At 38.7% G+C, this 20,245-nt stretch overlaps 1 protein-coding gene and 1 pseudogene across 1 annotated transcript in view; one reads left to right on the forward strand and one right to left on the reverse strand.

Moving 5' to 3' along the window:
- The window catches only part of EXOC4 (exocyst complex component 4), a 722,726-nt gene that overhangs the window by 382,695 nt on the left and 319,786 nt on the right, over nt 1-20,245 (forward strand). The gene's annotated exons all lie outside the window — the stretch shown is intronic.
- Nucleotides 7,079-7,463, reverse strand: LOC123001676 (ATP synthase F(0) complex subunit C2, mitochondrial-like; annotated as a pseudogene).

A 20,245-nucleotide genomic window follows, 5' to 3' on the forward strand; every position in this document is an offset into this window, starting at 1 on the left:
AATTATTCTTTCACTGATGATTAAATATTGTTTAAGGTTAGAATAATTTTCAGTAGAATCCTCATTTGTAAGCCCTGCCTCTAATACAGCTTTATTGTCTCTGCACAGCACACTGTCTCTCTTACCAAGTTTTGGGGGCACTCATGAAAGGTTAGGCATTCTTGAATCAAGAAAAGCAATTTTGCCAATTTTGTTAAAAGAGCTGTCACTCTTATGATACATCAGTCATATGGGGAAAAAATCAGGTAGTATATATTAACACCAAAGTATGAAAAGCTGGTGAATATTTACCTATACATCTACACATCCAGAATATAAGGATATAAAATAAAATATCTAGAAAATAGAAATTGGCCCACCTTTTTAAATAATTATTATTAAAACAGCATATTAAGCAAATGGTCACAATGTGCTCCCAGGTTTCTTTATATGTGTTTAGCAAGCTGTCCTGGATCATTTTAGAAAGTCACGAAATCAGATTTGCTATTTTAAAGACGTATTATTCTGCCAATATAACACGTGCGGTTTATCTAATTAGCCGAGACACCTCCGTTCTAACAAACTTGAACTAACAGATGCTACTTAGCACACAGAGGACGACCCTGGATGAGACTGCTCCTAGCTCAGAAAAGATGCATCTAGATGTCATATCATTCTTCTGCCTTTGGCAGGACTGCATGTAAACTCTGATACAGTGTTTTACAAATGAAAGATAAAGCATTAATCTGTCATAATTTACTGAATTAAAATTAATTCATTTAAAATATACTTAAAATGCCAGAAAACTTTATTCTTTGGGCTTTAATGCACTCTCATAACTTTGCAAAAGATGAAAAAGTAATGGTTTACCTATACTATTACGAACTTGATATACTTAAAAAAACAAAGAATGTTAGTACAAAATTACCATATTAATATTTGATTTTCAACTTTAAGAATTGGTAATTTGAAAAATACCAAATTGCCTCAACTTCTTAATGATTGGCTATGATGAAGTAGAGTGATTGTGCATGATATGAGACATGTGTGGGTCCTAGGTTAAAGGAAATGGGGAAGAAAAAATATTAGAAATGACCACATAAAAATAAAAGGAAGGGATGTTGATTTCTGGCAAAGTTGAGAGCTAAAAAGTCTGGAAAATTTCCCAGTACAAAGCGGTTAGAAATACTGGATGTAATGTAATAAACTTCTTTTAAATGTATTGCTGACCTTGTTAGTAAGAGGTCTCCTGGGGATGAAAATAAAGAAAAAACTAAAAACCAGAGCAGTAAGCTGATACTGATACCACAGCTGCTTGGGGGCATTTGTCAGTCTCAGTAACTCAGAGGTTTGAGTTTTAACAGCTGCATCACTACTGGAGGCAGGACCTTGGGCCTGTACAAGAGGGGATTTTAGAATTAAAACCACCTTATGAAGCATAGACTTTTTGAAGGGTTGTAACTTCAGTAAAAAAGTAGAATAGAAAAAAAATCCACTTATCAGCAAAGAGAGATGACAAGGAAATTTGTCCTGGCAAAGCCAACAATTCTTTTCCAGAAGAATATGCCATAAATTTAGGCCTTGATTCTTCCCATGGATAAGATTGCCTAAAACATGAGTTCACAACCTGAAATTATAGAAATACAGAGGGGATATGTAACCATGGGCTGGAGCCAAGCAGAAACAAAACACAGTTGAATTAGTTCCCAGTAATTTTAGAAATGGTATTACTAGTTACAGAATATAAAAATGGGTATGTTTGAAACATTTAAAAAATAAAATTTGCATCAAAAACATCAAAGAATAAGATGCTGTCAAAAATAAAAAGTCTAGGTGGTCTTGACAGAGAATCAAGATTTCTACTAGTGAAAATTTTAAGAATTTAGTTCATGGCTTAGATGTCAGATTAGACACACAAGAGAATTAACAAGCTACTAAACAAATCTGAAGAAATAATTAAAAGACAATGCATAAAGGCAAAATATTTAAGAAGTGTGGAAGAGGAGTTAAAATATGTAGGCTATAGTGATACTTGTACAGAGGACCGCCAGTCCTTTGATGCTCCTCCTGTCTTGAGATAGAGTCCATGCCCTTGAAACTGGGTGGATTTGTGACTGAACCAAGAGTATGGTGTAGATAATATTATGTAATTTTTGACGCTAAGTCATACAAGGCTATACAGTTTCTGTCTTTTTTGCTGGAATGATTTTCTTGAAACGCTGTGCTGACATTAAGGGAATCCAGTTACCTGAGGCTACAGTGTTTTGAGGAATACCGAACAAGACAGAGAGTCCAGTCCCAGCTCTTCAGATCACTCCTAGTCACTTTGATTGTTCCCTTTTGAGGTCTCAGGCATCATGGAACAAACAGTCCATCCGTGCTCTGCCCTATTAGAATTGTTGACCCACAGGGACGCCTGGGTGGCACAGTTGGTTAAGTGTCCAACTCTTGATTTTGGCTCAGCTCATGATCCTCAGGGTCATGAGATTAAGACCCATGGCTGGCTCCATGCTTACCATGGAGTCTGCTTAAGATTCTCTCTCCCTCTCCCTCTTCCCCTGCTGCTTATTCTCTCTTTCTCTCTCTCCCTCCCTCTCTGAAATAAATAAATGAACCTTAAAAAAAAAAAAAAGAATTCTTTACCCACAGAATGGCAGTTGTTACTAAGTTTTGGAATGATTTTTTTTTTTTTTAATGCAGCAGTAGCTAAATGGAACAGGTAAGACATGAAGTTCCAGCACACATATAAACGAAGTTTCAAAAGAAGATAATAGAATGTGAAAGAGGCAATATCTGAGGATGTAGAAATTGAGAAATTTCCAGAATTGATAAATATGACATGAACCCTTGCATCTCAGAAGCATAACGAATTCCAAGCAGGAGAGATAAAAGAGACCCATACCTTAATGCAGCAAAATACAGCTATAGAACACCGGAGTCAAAGCTGATACATTAAGAGCAAACAGAGAGAAAAAAAGATAGATGACTTAGCAATGCAGTACAACCTGCATTGCTAAGTATAGTTAAAAGCTGGAAATGTTCTGTTAATCGAGAGAAGGATTGAAAAATACATTGTGATATGTTACAACAATGAAAAGCTACCCAGACTATCCAGCAGTAAAAAATAATTGAACAGGAACTGTGGACCTCAACATGAATCAATTTCATGTTTGAAGAACAATATAGTATGATGGCATTTATGTAAAGTTTAAAAATATGAGAAACTGTAATGTATCTCTGTGTATTCTTTAGTAGTCCATACATGTATAAAAGATAAAGACCCCTAGTTCAAAATGATAAACATTGAAGTCAGTATAGGGAAAAAGAATCTGACTGGAGAGGACTACACTCCAGACTTTAACTCCAATGTTTTTGTTTTCGTTTTTGTTTTTCTTAACCGGGTAGTAGCTGCATGAGTACTCATTATTCTTTGTGCTTACGTGTGTGTCTGAGTATTTTATAATCCAATTTTGAACAGAAATAGGAAGATTCAGTTAATAGGGTGAATAGGAAGCTGTATGGCTTCTCCTTGAAGGAAAGATATACGTAGTCTGAAAAGATTTGGAGGATAGAGATTAAGTGAATCCTATTTACCTCTTGGGTTGAGTGAATAGTTATACATATAGGAGAAAGATAAAAGCAGGTCTGGCATGAAATCACTTCTACCTGACTGGGAGATTATTTTGAACCTTGGCAAGGGAAGGGTTGATGAAGTGGGTGGAGAGGAGGAAGTAAAATAGGAGATATAGAACCTTATAGCTGAAGTCTAGGAATTGTTTATGAATGGAATATGTTGTTTGATAATGAACAAGGTGGAATTTGAACTTTTATATCATTAATGATACCAGTGAAAAATCTTTATATTCTTAAAATTTTTCTGCTCTTCTGACTATCTGTAATTACAAATACCGTGCCCCATTTTGATGAAGATGACTTTTTCATTTCTCAAACACCTGGCAATCACTGTGATTTGTCAACCATAAATGAAGTCCTTGAAAGGGTGTATGGGGTGGGGAGGAGAGACCAGAGAAAGACAAGTGGGTAATGAAGTAGTTTCGAATTATTAAATTGTTAAGAATGGTGGTTGTGAGGCCATTACAGCCATTTTTATTCTTCTCTCTGATGGAAGTTTGGTCAAATGGAGAAGAATGGGTTATGGAGATGACAGCTTACTTGCAGATTTAACTTGATTTTCAAATCCCTTGGCAAAACTTTTGCTCAGTCTTTTAGTTGGATCGTTTCTTTGCAAATAGAGACTCGTTCAGATTATTGGAAGTGTTATGGCGTGTATGTGATGTACTTGGGAGTTAAGAAAAATGCAAGAGAATCACAGCAATGGTAGCAGACATTACAAAGCCGAGAAGGAGAAAACAATGTGAATGATAACTGGCCCACAAATCCTCATCTTCCAGAAAATGACCCAGCTAACTTTCACACTTTGCCCTCCTTACAGTTTTATGCTCTCACAGTTTGGGATCTTTTAAAAATTGGACTTACACACCATGATGCTTCATTTGCTTTTTTCTTTACCCCATTTTAGTTTTTAGCTTTCTAGGAGTAAGAATATGATCTTGGCTTCTAGCCAGCCTTTCACTGGCTGCCATTGGGTAAGACGCCTACCCTTGGTCCCCTCAGCTCCAGCTTGGGAGGATGCAGTCATGCTGTAAAACTAGGTCTCTGGGCTGACCCCATCAACGGAGACCATATGTGGAGTAGGTGTACTCAGTGATAGTGGCAGTTACTTGGTCTCCTCTGTACGCCCAGCTATGTACAGTCAGCAGAGTATGGTTTCCATCTAACCAGCTAGCACAAACTGACACTTGACAGGGCTACCACAGTTTTGATAAATCTGTAGGCAAACAATTGTACTAAGGTTAATATTTGGTACTAAGTTAATGGTACTAAGTTGAATGTTTGGCTTTCTGTAATATCCTTACCTGTTTCATGTATTTTAATTCTAAATTTCTGTGATGACATTTGTCCCTGTCTAGTGCCTCTTAACACCTTTGTTCCCCACACCTCATGACCTGATTGTTAATACAAGTACTAACTTTCCTCCAGGCTAGTTAAATTCTTCAGTCTGGCCTTAAATTAAGTTCAAGCAGTTGTGCATTATTTTAGCTTGCCTGGTTATTAATCAGTTGCCAGAAAATGTGACTTAAAGAAAAAAAAAACCTATTGGATAAGGGTATTTATTTCACATAAATATTTGTATTAAATCTTATCATACTAGTGTATGAATCTAGGAACTGTGTGTATGTACAGACATATGTAAAACTTATTTTTAAAAGTAAGCTTAGAGGACATATTTGCCTTGAAGCACTCTTAACATAGTTGGTCTAGAGTAGAACTATTTAGCATCACTATACATGCCATTGAACTCAGAGTTAGAATCATGATGGAGACACCCCATAATGCAAATAGAAATGTCCTGAGGTCATCGTGTAATTTTATAGGGATCTTCACCAAAGCCAAGAAGAAGGTAGTAAATTTTATTAGCATGATTAACTCTGAAAGAGCTGGCCTTCTTGGGAAGCCAGCTGAAAATAGAATTCTGTGTGTAGGCACACAATATATAGAATAGGCATTATATGGTGTATATTTCTATATGCATTTTTCCTTTGATCAACATAACCTTTAATTAACTAAAATGAAGTCTTCCACAAGATGAAAATATGTCTTGAAAAGAGTGACAGCAATAAAACAATACCTTGCAGCTTTCTACTTGGAGTCCCAGTGGATTAGTGATTTTACTTTACATTTGAAATGAGAGTATAGTGATGATTACTGCTCCTTTGGGATGGATAAGAAAAGAAATGGTGCCCAATTTTATTAGTCATTAGTGTTCTCTGTTATAAGTGGTATGGGAAGCTCTGAAACTGGAAGAACATGGCCTCAATATATTTTTTTAAACAAGTAAATTATCGTTCAGTATTAGTAAAAATGTCATTTGTCTGCCTTAGAAAAATAAAACCTTCAAATGTAATTTAGCTTGTCTGTCATTTTAAACATTTCAGAAGACATAGCCTCCTGGTTCAGGCCCATTTTTCTTTGTCAGGAGATGGTTCATTGGTTCCTGGGTGAAAGTTTTGACATTTATATTACACTCCGAGTACTTGAGAAACTAAAGGATGCCAGTTCTTTTGGAATTAAACCATGGTATCTCCTCTACCAGGCAGACATTTGCAATATTCTGTGTACAGTCTGAAATTATTGAAATGACCTCTTTCCTTACATATTTTTGTCATAATACTCTTTATTACTGTTCTTATTATATTGCTGTTTATTACTATCCATCTTTATAGTTTCTCCCATATGCAATCTAGTCCTTCTCATCTCCACATTTATTGCTGTATAGGTCAAATAGTTAAGAAATCCAGTCATGAAACTTTGTTTTGATCTCCAAGTAAAATAGCCCACACTTCCAGCCATATCTTGGTAAATAATTCTCAGGGTGGAGTGAATGTTTGTGACCATGCTGAAAATCCTTTCCCTGACCATTTGAAGCTTCCTTCTGGAGTGTTCACCCAGCAGCTCTCCCATCTCTTAAATCTAGCCCAATAAAGTCAGGGACACTGAGCAGTCCCGTGGCCCAGTCTTCACACACCAGTCCAGTCCTGAGAGCTGTGAAGTAATAAAGACTTTTACTCCCAATTTTCTTTTTTTCTTTTTTTTAAGATTTTATTTATTTATTTGACAGAGAGAAAGAGACAGCCAGTGGGAGAGGGAACACAAGCAGGGGGAGTGGGAGAGGAAGAAGCAGGCTCCCAGTGGAGGAGCCCGATGTGGGGCTCAATGCCAGGACCCCGGGATCACACCCTGAGCCAAAGGCAGACGCTTAACCACTGAGCCACCCAGGCGCCCCACTCCCAATTTTCTTAAGAGGAAAAAAAAAAATCACTTTTTAAAATTCATCTCATAGCAGAACTTTATAAAGATCCTCTTTTTTTCTTCTTCTTACTAACACAGTATTTGTCTTCCTTCTGTCAAACCCTGAGCCAACCACTTTGCCAGGGCTGAGTAGGGAGATACACTAAAAGGAACGTACAGGGCAGATGAGACAAGGGAGGAAGACCTGTGGGAAGTGGACATGGCTCTGTCACATGGCGAAGAGGGTGAGAAAGGCCACCGTCAGGCAAAAGAGCCCCATGGCCCTTGGGAGGGCAAAGCCCAGAATGGTGTAGGAGAAAAACCATTGCTTCAGAGAGGGGTTGCTGGCATCACCAATGATGAGACTCCCAAACTCAGTCCCAATTCCAGCCCCAGAGCCAGTTGCCCCTAACCATGGCAGCCCCAGTCCCGATGAACTTGGCTGCTGTGTCGGTGTCCCTTGAAATGGCTCTGGTTTGATCTGCCAGTGTCTCTGGTGGTTTCAGCACCGCTGCCGACAGCGATGGGCTCAGCTGAGAGGTGCTCCTGACCAACAAGGGGGAGGAGATGAACTTTGCACAAGTGGACATTTTCAGGGGATGAGGGGCTATGGCGGGAGAGCTGCTCCCAGTGCTGAGAAGAGAGAGAGGAGTGTGGGAGGATGAGGGGTTGTGTGGGAAGAGCAAAAGGAAGCTCTAAAGATCCTCTTTTCTTCAAGGGTTTTCCAGCAGCAACTTATCATCCCTCTCTTCTTAGTATCAGTATTTCTTAATAATATCATCAATGAATTAATCACATTTGTTAAGCATTTGTCACGTGTCAGACGACGTGCTAACCACTTCACATGCACTATTTTTACTTTGCACAACCAACCCCGTTGAAGTCTTTGTTGTTTTGGAGGGGGAAATTGAGGTTCAGAGACTTGAAGTAACGTGGCCCTCATCACACAGGAAGTCACGGAGCCGTGATTCAAACCCAGGCAGTGTGATACTGTCTTCACAGTCACGTGCATTGAAATCGGTAAAAAATGTGTGTAATGCTGTGTCTGTAAAGAAAGTCACACTGAACTCTGTCTCAGTAACCCCTAAAAGAGAAGGGCTATAAGAAAAGTGGTTTTTTGTTTGTTTTTTGGGTTTTTTTTTTTTTTTTTTTTTTTTTTTTTTTTTATTAGAAGAAGGAAGAATCAGGATAGGAAAGCACAGATAGGGTTTCAGGGAAGGCTTTAGAGAAGAGATTATTGTTGAGGAAAGTTTCAGTGGGTGTGGCCAGATCATGTTGGGTTGTTCAAGGCTGAAAAGAAAAGGTAAGTGGTTCTCACAGGGTGACCGCTGCCCCAGTACCATCTCATTCCCCGGAAGTTGTTAGAAATGCAAACTCTCAGTCCCACCCAGACCTGTGACATCAGAAACACTGAAGGTCAGGCCCTCCAATTTGCATTTTTGCAAATCCTTACAGGTGATACTGATATGTGTTCAATTTTGAGGACCACTGTAAATGCTCAGAAGGTGAGAACATGGCTTACTTCAAGAATTTGAATATTAGGGGTGCCTGGGTGGCTCAGTTGAGAATCTGCTTCTCCCTCTCCCCACCCCTAGCTCATGTTCTGTCTTGGTCTCTCTCTCTCTCTCTCTCTCTCTCTCTCAAATAAATAAATAAAATCCTAAAAAAAATTTTTTTGAATATTATTTTCACTTCTCTCCTTGCAACCAGAAGGAATAGAGTTGTGTCTTCACCACACCTAGCTTGCTTGTCTCTGCTTCGATAGTATTTGGGAGAGAAGCAGTTGAAGATATATTTTCTTTTTGTTTGTTTTTAGATAAGAAAGTATAGTTTGTGGGTAGTAAGAGTCAACATTTTACTGGCAAGAGTTGAGCTTCTTTCCGATATTATTTAATGGGTGGTTCAAAACCAACCTATTAACAGCTTAAGTCTTTGTTGGTAGTAGTTAAACTGATAATGACAGTAACTTTTCTAGTTATCAGTATCAATGACGTCCATTAAGTGTCTCCACATTTTACAAGTTTGACGGGCAATTCTAGAAGTATCTGAATTATGCTTATCTGAAGAGCTATGTTTGCATGCATCGAATCCTGTTAAAATAAAAGCCAAAGGACTTTTCATTTATTTCATTTATTTCATTTATTATACTGAAATGTGGCAGTAGTAAGGATTGCTTGAAATAATATTGTCTTATATGAAGATTAACCTGTAAACCTGGTTGGTGTATTCTCCACGTTTCAGAGGTTATTTGAACTATTTCTCGAGACATTAAAAAACAAGATGTGGTACTGATCATGGAGCATTTAAAGCATGACATTGTAAATGTAGAACAAATTGATAGTCCCCCTTAAATTTTGGTCTTTTTTTCTTCATAATCTCTTGGGTTTTTTATTGTTGTTGTAGTTGACACCGAAGTGACATAATGTACTGAGTTCTTGAAATTAACTGCTTTTGAACAGCACATTAATCCCCCCTCTCCTTTTTACTGTGTTTCTATTATATTTGTCACAATTTTATTTGTTTACATGTCAGCCTCCCTTTTTAGACCCTGAAGGCAGGAAGTCTTTTCAGTGTCCCATGCCCACCCAGAGCATTCTTACTGGATTCTTTTTTCCTTTTTAAATGATACCACAAATGGCTGTGTCAATCAGTCGCATGCAATGTATCCATTTAATAGAGATTTATTAAGCACCAACTGTGTGTGTTTACTGCTTTGGGAAATTTGTACTCAGCATTGGTCTGGATTAGTACCTAGGGAACATTAAGAACAGGCCACGTTTCTGGGCCGCATCCCTCCTCATTCTGATGCTACAGGTGAGAGCCTGGGACCTGGGAGGCTAGAATCTGAAAGCTCCCAGTGGCAGTTCTAATGTGCCCTTAGGGCTGAATGATAAAGACTTGGTCTTTACTAGACTTCTTCCTTATCTTTTGTCATTGTCTTTGCTTGTGTTTTTGTTTATCTTTGTTCTCATTCAGAGAAGCAGACTGGAAGGGACACCTGGGTGGCCCCGTCAGTTAAGAGTACCTACTCTTGGGGTGCCTGGGTGGCTTAGTCCTTAAGCATCTGCCTTTGGCTCAGGTCATAATCCCGGGGTCTTGGGATAGACCCCCTCATCAGGCTCCCTACTCAGGGGGCAGCTTGATTCTCCCTCTCCCACTCGTCCTGCTTGTGTTCCCTCTCTCACTGTGTCTATGTCTTAATAAATAAAATCTTAAAAAAAAAAGACTCCAGCTCTTGATTTCAGCCCAGGTCATGATCTCAGGGTCCTGAGATTGGGCCCCATGCCAGGCTCCATGCTCACTGGGGAGTCTCCCTGTCCCTTTCCCTCTGCTCCTCTCCCTGCTTGTGTGCACGCACATGCTCTCTCTCTCGCTCTCTCTCTCAAGTAAATGAATAAATAAATCTTAAAAAAAAAAGTGAACTGGAAGAAAAATGGGGAGATGATGGCTTATTTTAATGCTTAAGGAAGAGGAAGGCACTTTAACACATAATTTTATTTAACTGTTACAGTTCTTCTGTGAAGTAAATACTATTACTCTCATTGTTTTCTATAAGACATTTTAGTTCCATATGACATTTTTTCCCATACGACATTTTTTTCCCATAAAACATAAAAAATCTTACACAAGGTCACACATGTAATCAGTGCTACAGTATGGTTGAAAACTCAGAGCTGTGTAACTCAGGAGCCCACATTCTTTTCCCCTAATATACCCAGCCGTGGTGTAAAATGGAAATCAGCTGTTTTAAAAGCGTCCTGTGCTAACTGGATTTGTGTTCAGTTTTAAGATCTACAACAACAACAAAAAACACAAAAAAACCAAAAACCCACAAATAAGTTGGTGCTTCATTTAAAAAAGCTCAAATGCTCCATGAGGAAAAAAAGATTAAATGGATTTTATATTTGTGGCCTTCGATTTTATTCCCCTATCATCTCCCCCCCGCAATCGATGCCTTTCCATGAAAAAAAAAAAAGCCTTCGGCTATTTTTTTTTTATTTGTTGTATATAGTTTTAAGTAGTGATTTCATTTTTGAGTTGAGACTATTAAGCTTAAAGAAGATGCATGAGGATATTGTACCACTTTATTTTTTAGCCCTGTAGATTCTATATCTCTTAAACTTATAGAAATAGCTACCAACATTTAGCGGGCATGCTAGTCCATACCAGGATCTCATGTCTGGTTTTTTATTTCTGTAAAGTACGTTGCCTATTATTTTTCACTCTCAGTGGTTTTTGAGGCCATTCATTTAGATTTTGCATAGAACTTTAAAGTTTGGAGGCTGATGGTAAATTTATATATTGTTGTCATGTGTCTGTAATATGGAAATTAAAAATAGAGTCCTTATAGGGGCACCTGGGTGACTCAGTCAGTTAAGCATCTGTCTTCGGCTCCAATCATGATCCCAGGGACCTGGGATTGAGCCCCACATTGGGCTCCCTGCTCAGTGGGGAGCCTGCTTCTCCCTCTCCCTCTGCCTGCCCTGCTTCTCCCCCTGCTTGCGTGTGCTCTCTCTCACTCTCTGTCATATAAATAAATAAAATCTTTACCAAAAAATAAATAAGTAGGGTCCTGATAATAAATTAGTCAATAAGAGTAGGCATGTGCTTTACCATTTTGATGGCATGCATATATTATTTCTTATAAAACTATGCACTGGGGCGCCTGGGTGGCTCAGTCATTAAGCGTCTGCCTTCAGCTCAGGGCGTGATCCCGGAGTTCTGGGATCAAGCCCCACATCAGGCTTCTCTGCTGGGAGCCTGCTTCTTCCTCTCCCACTCCCCCTGCTTGTGTTCCCTCTCTCGCTGGCTGTCTCTCTGTGTCAAATGAATAAATAAAATCTTTAAAAAAAAAAACTACACACTAACCTCGAGGTAGCTTTTGAAAAGTACTGTTACTATTAATTAGTATCAACATTCGCGTTTTTAGAACTGCACTGATATGATATAAATGTTTGCAAGTATGAAATTACAACACACTTTAAAGAGACTAGTGTGAACTGTATTTACAAAGGGATATGTTTACATTTACTTAGACTGTTGAAAGTTTCATATTCTTAAACTCTTCTGTGTGTTTGGGATGTCCTTCACCTTACCCCTCGAGCAAATTGATGATCACCCCTCAGTTCCACTCCTCTGTAGAGTTTGGTTAGCCAGACCCTTGTTATGCTGAATCAATGAATAGGCTGAATCATTTTCTGTAGTGATTTATCCGAGAGTGTGTCTTCTTTACTACTGTGAGCTCCTTCTCGCAAGGGCCATCTCTAGGAGCTCCAGCAGAGTCTAAAACGTTGCATATTCTCTAAATGTTTGATTTTGGCTTACTGAGTAAAGTTTATTATTTGCCGCTGCAGTGGGAAAATGTACTAGAGCAATTGATTTTGCATTATTGGTTGTGGGATCTATATTAAGACTCTTATTTTTAGGAAAACTGAGGTCCAGAATAGCTAAAAAGCTTGCTACAGTCATTCAGAAGATTCCTTAAATTTAGTCTGACACTATGTTCATTTGTCTTTCAATCCTATATACTTCTCAATAAGCCAGCATTTGCCAAACTATGTTCCATGAGACACTCATGCCCCAGGAAATGTAACTAGAGTCTTGGCCAGTAAGGGAAAAGATAGCATTTAGCAGGGCGGGGGCGGGGGGTGGTAAGCCCTTGGTTAAATAAAATATAATAGATTTTTTTCACTCCAGGACTTTTCTGAACTATAATGTGCTGAAGTACAGAGTGCCAGAAAGATTGATAGAGCAGGCTGTATTTTCCAAAGTTATGTGTTAACCCCCTCTTTAAATTTACTCTTGTCTGGAGAGACAATTTTTTTTTCTTCAAAAGATACAATTTAGAGAAGCTGTACTAAATGAATTCTGTATGATGTTGATTCAAGTTCTTTATATCGAAGTCATCTTGACTTTGTGTGTGAACAAAAGAAATTGAAAGATACTGGTTGTGGACTCTTTTCCTGGATTTGTCTCTGATGTACTCTGTGAGTTTTGACAAATTCCAAAAGTGCAGGAAATTGTTTCCATTTATTCATTAATAAAGGGGTCATCTGGGGAGACGCATGGTCAAATACTCAACCTTGGAATTTGTGATTTTGAGCCTGTAGTCTGTTGGTTTGCTAATAGGTCGTAGTCAAAGGGTGTATGTCAGATAGTATTATAACAAGTAACAATGGACAATCCACAGTCATTTATTTTACTCAGTGTACATTTTGTTGCCTGAAGTAGGTTGGCTTGGTAATTGTTTTTTATACAGAGGCTTAGTTATCTAATGTGGTCCAAGGAACATTGCAGGGACCACTCTCTGTTATAGTTTGTTAGTTAATAAAGGGAAAAAAAACAGAGCCCTTCTCTGCTATTAAATACTACCTTAATAGTATCTGTTTTCAGAAAATTTAACTTGATCAAATTCAAATCCTAGGCTTAATATGAATTTAAGTTTAATTATAAGAGGGCAGTTAGAGGTAGTTGTAATTTCAGAAGGAAACCTCTGCAAGCTAATAGAGATTGTGGATTTGGGGAGAGAAGCCACAGCGCTGGTCGTAAAAAGAAAGAACCCATTAGTGTCCAGGATACTCAGTATAAGGGAATATTACTGCCATCACTATGTGGAATTCATGATGGTAGAGGGACAATTGAGTTCTTATAGTTTCCTCAAGGGACTAAGTAACTTAATTTGGTTAAATGTAGTCTGGAGAAAAAATCCACACAAAATAAACATTGTGAATTTGAGAATGAGAATACCAGGCCTATTTGAATTTAAAAAGAAGGGGGAGCTCCAGCTGTGGATTAGTGTGGAAGAGGCATAACCACCTGACAGGAGACTCCATTTTCTACCTTGATGACTTTGGACAGCTTTCTCTCTACATTTACATAAAAGGAAGTGGACTATAATTCTAGGATTCTAAGCTAGGAATGTAGAAGAAAGTAGAGTAAACATGTCTCTGCAACTGATTTTTTAGTTGACATGTTGGAAATATAGAAGGACTGATTTTTTAAATTTTTTACTGAATATTACAGATTTGATCATCTAATTGAATTTTATCCGTAAAAATATGTATTTATTTATTTTTAAAGATATTATTTATTTAGAGAGTGAGCAAGAAAGAGAGCACAAGAAGGGGCTGAGGGAGAAGGAAGCAGAGTCCCTGCTGATCAGGGAATCCTGAGGTAGGGCTGGATCCCAGGACCCCGATATCATGACCTTAGCCAAAGGCAGATGCTTAACTGACTGAGCTACCCAGGCTCACCATTAAATATTTTTTTGATATAAAAAATTCCACCAATGCTCCAGTTTTTTCCTCTGCCTCTTTTTTATTTTATTTTTAATTTTTTTATTTAAATTCAGTATAATTAACATATAGTATATTATTAGTTTCAGGGGTAGAATTCAGTGATTCATCAGTTGCATATGATACCCAGTGCTCATTATATCAAGTGCCCTCCTTAATGCCCATCACCCCATTACCCCATCCCCTCCTACCTCCCCTCCAACAACCCTCAGTTTGTTTCCTATAGTTACGAGTCTTATGGTTTGCCTCCCTGTTTTTATCTTACTTTATTTTTCCTTCCCTTCCAAACATTTTTTTTTTAATCTTCCTTTGGAATTACCTTAGAGCAAATTTAAGGACCCAAGAATTAAGTACAATTACTTTATATATTACTATATATTTTTATATATACTTACATGTATTTTTTGTGAATGTATGTACACATATTTTTGTAACATGAGATGAAAGTACCCAATTTGTTTACTTCTTCATGCATTAGACTGAGGTTTAAATGATTTATGGTCCAAAAAATCTTTACTAGACAAAGATATGTCATCATTTAATTTTTTTTAAGGCATTTCCTGAAGTAGAATATTTTTAACAGTGGCAGCAGCTCTGAGGCAAATGTCTTACATCCATAGGCAAGTATTTTGGAAAGACTGCTACTGGGATGTTTACATTATATATGTTTATTAAAAATAGCAGTTATCTTATAGCATATTCTTACCTGGTGAACAAAACAGAAAGGACCAGATAAGCAGGAGATTTGAGAATACAAATGTGGAGATGTATATCAGTGAAAATAACCAGTATCTAAAACTTGCAAGTGGTATTCCACCAAAGGTTAAAAAACACCTAGAAGGTGGTAATTTTCCAAGTTGAATTTTTCTGAGTAATTAAAATTAAAATGTAGTCCTAGACTTCAGAAATTTTCCATTATTCAGATAGCTCTTACACACCTTCAAAAAGATCTGTGCAGAATATAATAGGATTGCATAATTTGTGGTCTGTAATGGGATAATCTGATTTGGAGTTGAGTTGAAGCATATTACCTTAAAGATTTTAATGAAATTGAATATTAACACAATTAAACAAGATCAACCAGATCAAAAGCTAACAATCAAATTGTTTTAGGTACTCTTAAAGAGCTTGCTTCCACTGGGGCTTTGCTCTGCCAATTACACATGTGATTTGTGTATTATATTTTCTATGAGACAGCATTTAGCCAGAAGTTCCGCTGCATTTATAGTTTTAGAAATGATGAAAGCTTTTTTTAAGATAAAAGTGTAGTATTCACTTGGCCTTTCCGCTAATTTCCCTCCCAACTAGTTTAAAGTGTCACTTGTCTGATCACCATGTGTATGTAAGCATGCAGGTTCGTGTGTGTGAAAAATTACACGTGTATACCTTTTTATTTTCTTAGTTCCATTTGCCTCAATATTATTAAATTATTATGATGAACACATCTAGTTAAATTGTTTCCAGCATGGTACCTTCCTTCTCCTTTGCAAGAATTTACAAATTTGGTGTATCAGTTTACAAATGCCTACTGCAGTGGTGACAGACAGACATATGTGTATTTGTATTTATATTTATACACATGTACAAACTCCTAAGTCAACACTGGACATAACTTTTGATTGACTAATAAATGTATAGATCAGCACTCTCCCAAAGACATTTATGAGTCACATTTAAAAAAAAAATAAAGAAAAGGGGCTCCTGGGTGGCTCAGTCGTTAAGCGTCTGCCTTCGGCTCAGGGCCTTCGAGCCCCTCATCGGGCTCCCTGCTTTGCTGGGAGCCTGCTCCTTCCTCTCCCACTCCCCCTGCCTGTGTTCCCTCTCTCGCTAGCTGTCTGTCTCTCTGTCAAATAAATAAATAAAATCTTTAAAAAATAAAGAAGTATTTATTGGAGTAAACTGGGAGTTCCAAGTACAGTTGTTTTTTCCTCGGAGTTGTGCCTATCTCTCATTGGCTAAGCTGTTGCTAGGGCAAAGGAAAGCCCTTCTTCTTCCTGCTGAGATAGTAAAGAAGTGTCTTTGCCTAAGGCGCTTCTCTTCCTGTTGGGTCTGCAATTGATGAATGGTAGGGCGTGAGTGCATCCCCTGCCGGCCTCCTTTCTAAATGAGATTTCATGGTATTAATTTTCCACAATTTCAGCTTGTAAATAATACAGAAATGATAAGATAGTTTACATTCTGATTTTCATATTAAATCTTAGAAACCCAATATGTATTTTATACTTGGAGCACATCTCAGTTTGGACAAGCCACATTGGAAGTGTTTAACAGCTGCATGTGGCTTGTGGCTCCTGTACGGACAGCACGGGGCTGGGTGTTTATCCTCAGTGTGTCCACCCAGCGTGAGCTGCAAGGAGGATGGGGATTTCGAGAATAATGAAATGAGGATGAAATCAAGAGATCCTTTAACAGCTTCTGCAGTAATCACTGCTTCTTTACTATAGAAAGTTAAAAAAAAAAAAACGACCACAGAGTAGGAAAAAAAAAAAAAAGGAAAGAAAAGAGAGCTTTCTAAATATATGTGGACACAAAGACTATCTGCCAAAGAGCTGCCTGAATTATTTTTCTTTGTTTGCTGATAGAAGCCACATTTTTCAAATTCAAAATAGGGATAAGGACCACAGAAATTTCCATTCCTTGCAGATTTCCTTCTCAGGTTGAGGAAGAAAAGCCTGCCAGCCTCCTAGCTGCCAGCGGCCTGCAGAGATGGGAAGCTCTCATTAGCATCCCTATTGTGGAGGGCAGGGACCGGAGCTGCTCGGAGGGGAGGTGCCTTTACTTGAGTAATTTGCTTCTCAAAAGAGATTGCACCTGGCAGTTTGTGCACCTGCTGTAGCTCAGCCCCAATTAATATGGATATGAAGGGGGTGGCCTTGTCCCTAGAAAGGGCTGCTTAAGCAACAAATTTATTTCTCACCCTTGTGGAGGCTGGTAGTCCAAGGTCACCAGGGTGCCAGCACACTCAGGTTCTGGTGAGTTCCCTTTTCTTGGTTTACAGATGGCCACCTTCTCATCTTGTCCTCACAGGGTGGAGAGAGGAAGCATTGATGTCTCTTCCTCTTCTTAAAAGAGCCCTAATTCCATCAGGAGGCTCCACCCCCATGACCTTCTCTAAACTTAATTACCACCCTAAGACCCCCCCCCTCCAAATACCATCCCCTGGAGGTTAGAGCGTCATCATGTGAATTCTGGTGGGACACAAACACTGAGTCCATCACAGAGGGACTGCTTTCATATCTCAAGTGTGTTCTTACACTACTTTATGTGTACATACCCACTGGCCTTTACCTACATGTTTTGTTTTTTTTTTTTTAAACCAAAGTAAAATCGAAGGCTAGACTCATTTAGCGTATAATTAATTATCAGTTGCTTTGAAGGATTTACATTGAAGCCTTTGCTGGTAAAATGATAGAAATCAACTTACACCAGTGATTAGGTAATAAAACGACCCCCCAAAAAATTGTTAAATAGAAACAGAGAAAAATAAAGTTGACAATAAAATATCAATTAATTTGATTTACACTTTCCTATTTTAAAGTAGATTATAGAAGGGACACCTGGGTGGCTCAGTTGGTTAAGTGTCTGCCTTCGGCTCAGGTCGCGATCCCAGGACCCTGGGATCCAGCCCCATGTTGGGCTACCTGCTCTAGTGGTGAGCCTGCTTCTCCCTTTCCCTCTGTCTGCCACTCCCACTGCTTGTGCTCTCCTACTCTCTCTCTCTCTCTGGCAAATAAATAAATAAATAAAATCTTTTTAAAAAACAAAGTAGATTATAGAAATTTGTAATTTTTTTTCTCACCTCTCAAATGCTTCTTTCTTTCTTTTTTTTTTTTTTTTTTAAGATTTTATTTATTTGACAGAGAGAGAGACAGCCAGTGAGAGAGGGAACACAAGCAGGGGGATTGGGAGAGAGAGAAGCAGGCTCCCAGCAGAGCAGGGAGCCCGATGCGGGGCTCCATCCCAGGACCCTGGTATCAGGCCCTGAGCCGAAGGCAGACATTTAATGACTGAGCCACCCAGGCGCCCCTCAAATGCTTATTTCTGAAAAATATGTTACCATTTTTGTTTCTGACAGATACAAGGATTTGAAATTTTGAAAATCTGAAATTCTGGTTATCTTAAGTGACAATGGACAATTACTTAGATAATGGAATAATAAAAACGATACTTGAATTTTTCATGGCGCTTTATAGTTCATGTTATTTATAAAGTGCTTTTTTGAAATCCTCAAGATAGAACCTAATAAAAACCCTCAGACTCAGAGAAGTTTGGGGACAAGGCCACCCAGCTGTCCACCAAGGTAAATCCTGCTTCTGACTTAGAGACCCCCTAGTTCTCCTATTAGAATGCAGCAGAATCTCCTGATTTATAAGAATTGTAGGAAAAAGAAAACAAAAAAGAATATGTGGTCATTATAGGAAAAGGAATTCTTCATAAGTGACTTGCAAACTGAAATGAATGATGAGTTTGAGGCATGTGTAATCACAAACTCTAATTGTGTTGTTGATGTTGAGTTTGGGAAAGAACAAATATTCTGGTTCATATTGATTGAAAGGATTAGGTAACTTACTGAGTCCTAATAAAAGAATTTCTGCATCACTGAAAAAGAGGATCTGACTTTAATTGACATTGTTTCTAGGAGAAAGGCAGCCAGTGTGTTGCTTCATTTATTCCTGAAATACTGAGCATTTGTTCTGTTCTGGAGAACAAAGAAAGAATGTCTGCCATCATGGAGCTTGAATTCTGGTGGGAGAGAAGTTTCTATTTCATGGCAGGCACTGTGCTGGGTACTTGATATCCTCTCAAATGCGCTACGGCAACCTCTGGCATTGTCGTATTTCCAATTTAAAGATGAAAAAAATGAGTGTCAGTAAGTTGCTCAATATTACACAGCCAGTAAGCACCAGGAATGGTAATTAAACCTTGTTCTGTGTGGCCTCTTTACCCCATAGTTCCACTACTATACCGTCTCCCAGGTCACTCCCTTTATGAGAATACTTTTCCAAATGTCAGCCTTTAATAATGTTAGAACCTCTAGGTTTGCTCATCACTCACTTGCTTTTTTTTCAAAGCAGTCATTTTGTAGTATTGGGCTTAGCTATGTTCTTCAAAAGAAATTACATGTGATATGTGTAGTCTGATTTGGTAGCGCAAATGACTGCTTCCCCTCAGAAACAACAGGAAGATTCTTAATGGGCGCTATCTTCAAAATGCGATTCTGGTAAGCAGTTGCCTCTTTAATAGTGTAGTCTGTGTAATAGCAAAGGACAGCCAATTATAATCAGGCTCTGTCTGCCAAGGTTGACTTTGGTGGGGGTGCTAGAGAAATATATAGATTTTCTGAAGGAATCGAAGGCGGGAGGTGACATCAAGAGGAAAAAAAAAAAAAGATTAAAAAAAAGAGGCAAGACAGTTTCCCACATCCTAATCAGCTCCAGTGAAACCTTTTGCAAACTGATGGTCAGCAGCAGCTTGTCGCTGGGCTCTGCCCTAGCAGGTTAGAGTTGGCACCTGCCAAGTGGTTCGTATAGTCCTCCTGTTTCTCATCAGATTAAGGTTTTGATTACACGTGGCCCCAGGGAGGGGGAAGAATCATATTTAGTCTGTGTTAGGCCAAATCCCAGACTAGGAGCTGGGGGAGGACATTCTTCATTGGCTCGGTGCACTTAGCATTATTTTTAAGATTTCCTTTGATGGAGTCATCACTACCATCATTGGTTTTCTTTTCTTTTCTTTTTTCTTTTTAGATTTTGTATATTTATTAGACAGAGAGAGACACAGCGAGAGAGGGAGCACCAGCAGAGGGAGTGGGAGAGGGAGAAGCAGGCTTCCTGCTCAGCGGGAGCTTAATCCCAGGGGTTTATAATCCCAGGACCCTGGGATCATGATCTGAGCTGAAGGCAGGCCCTTAACTGACTGAACCACCCAGGCGCCCCATCATTGGTTTTCTATTCCCTTTTCAGGGCAGTGTGAGATCCTAGTGTCGTGGTGAAGAGCTGTGGCTCTGTAGCTCAATGGCCTTGGTGCCACTCTCTTCCTAGCTGTGGAACCTTGGGCAGATGACGAAGTTCTCTCTGTCTCTGTTTCCTCATCTGTAAAAT

The sequence above is a fragment of the Ursus arctos genome, unplaced genomic scaffold (genome assembly GCF_023065955.2).
Source record: "Ursus arctos isolate Adak ecotype North America unplaced genomic scaffold, UrsArc2.0 scaffold_3, whole genome shotgun sequence".
NCBI classification, from domain to species: domain Eukaryota; kingdom Metazoa; phylum Chordata; class Mammalia; order Carnivora; family Ursidae; genus Ursus; species Ursus arctos.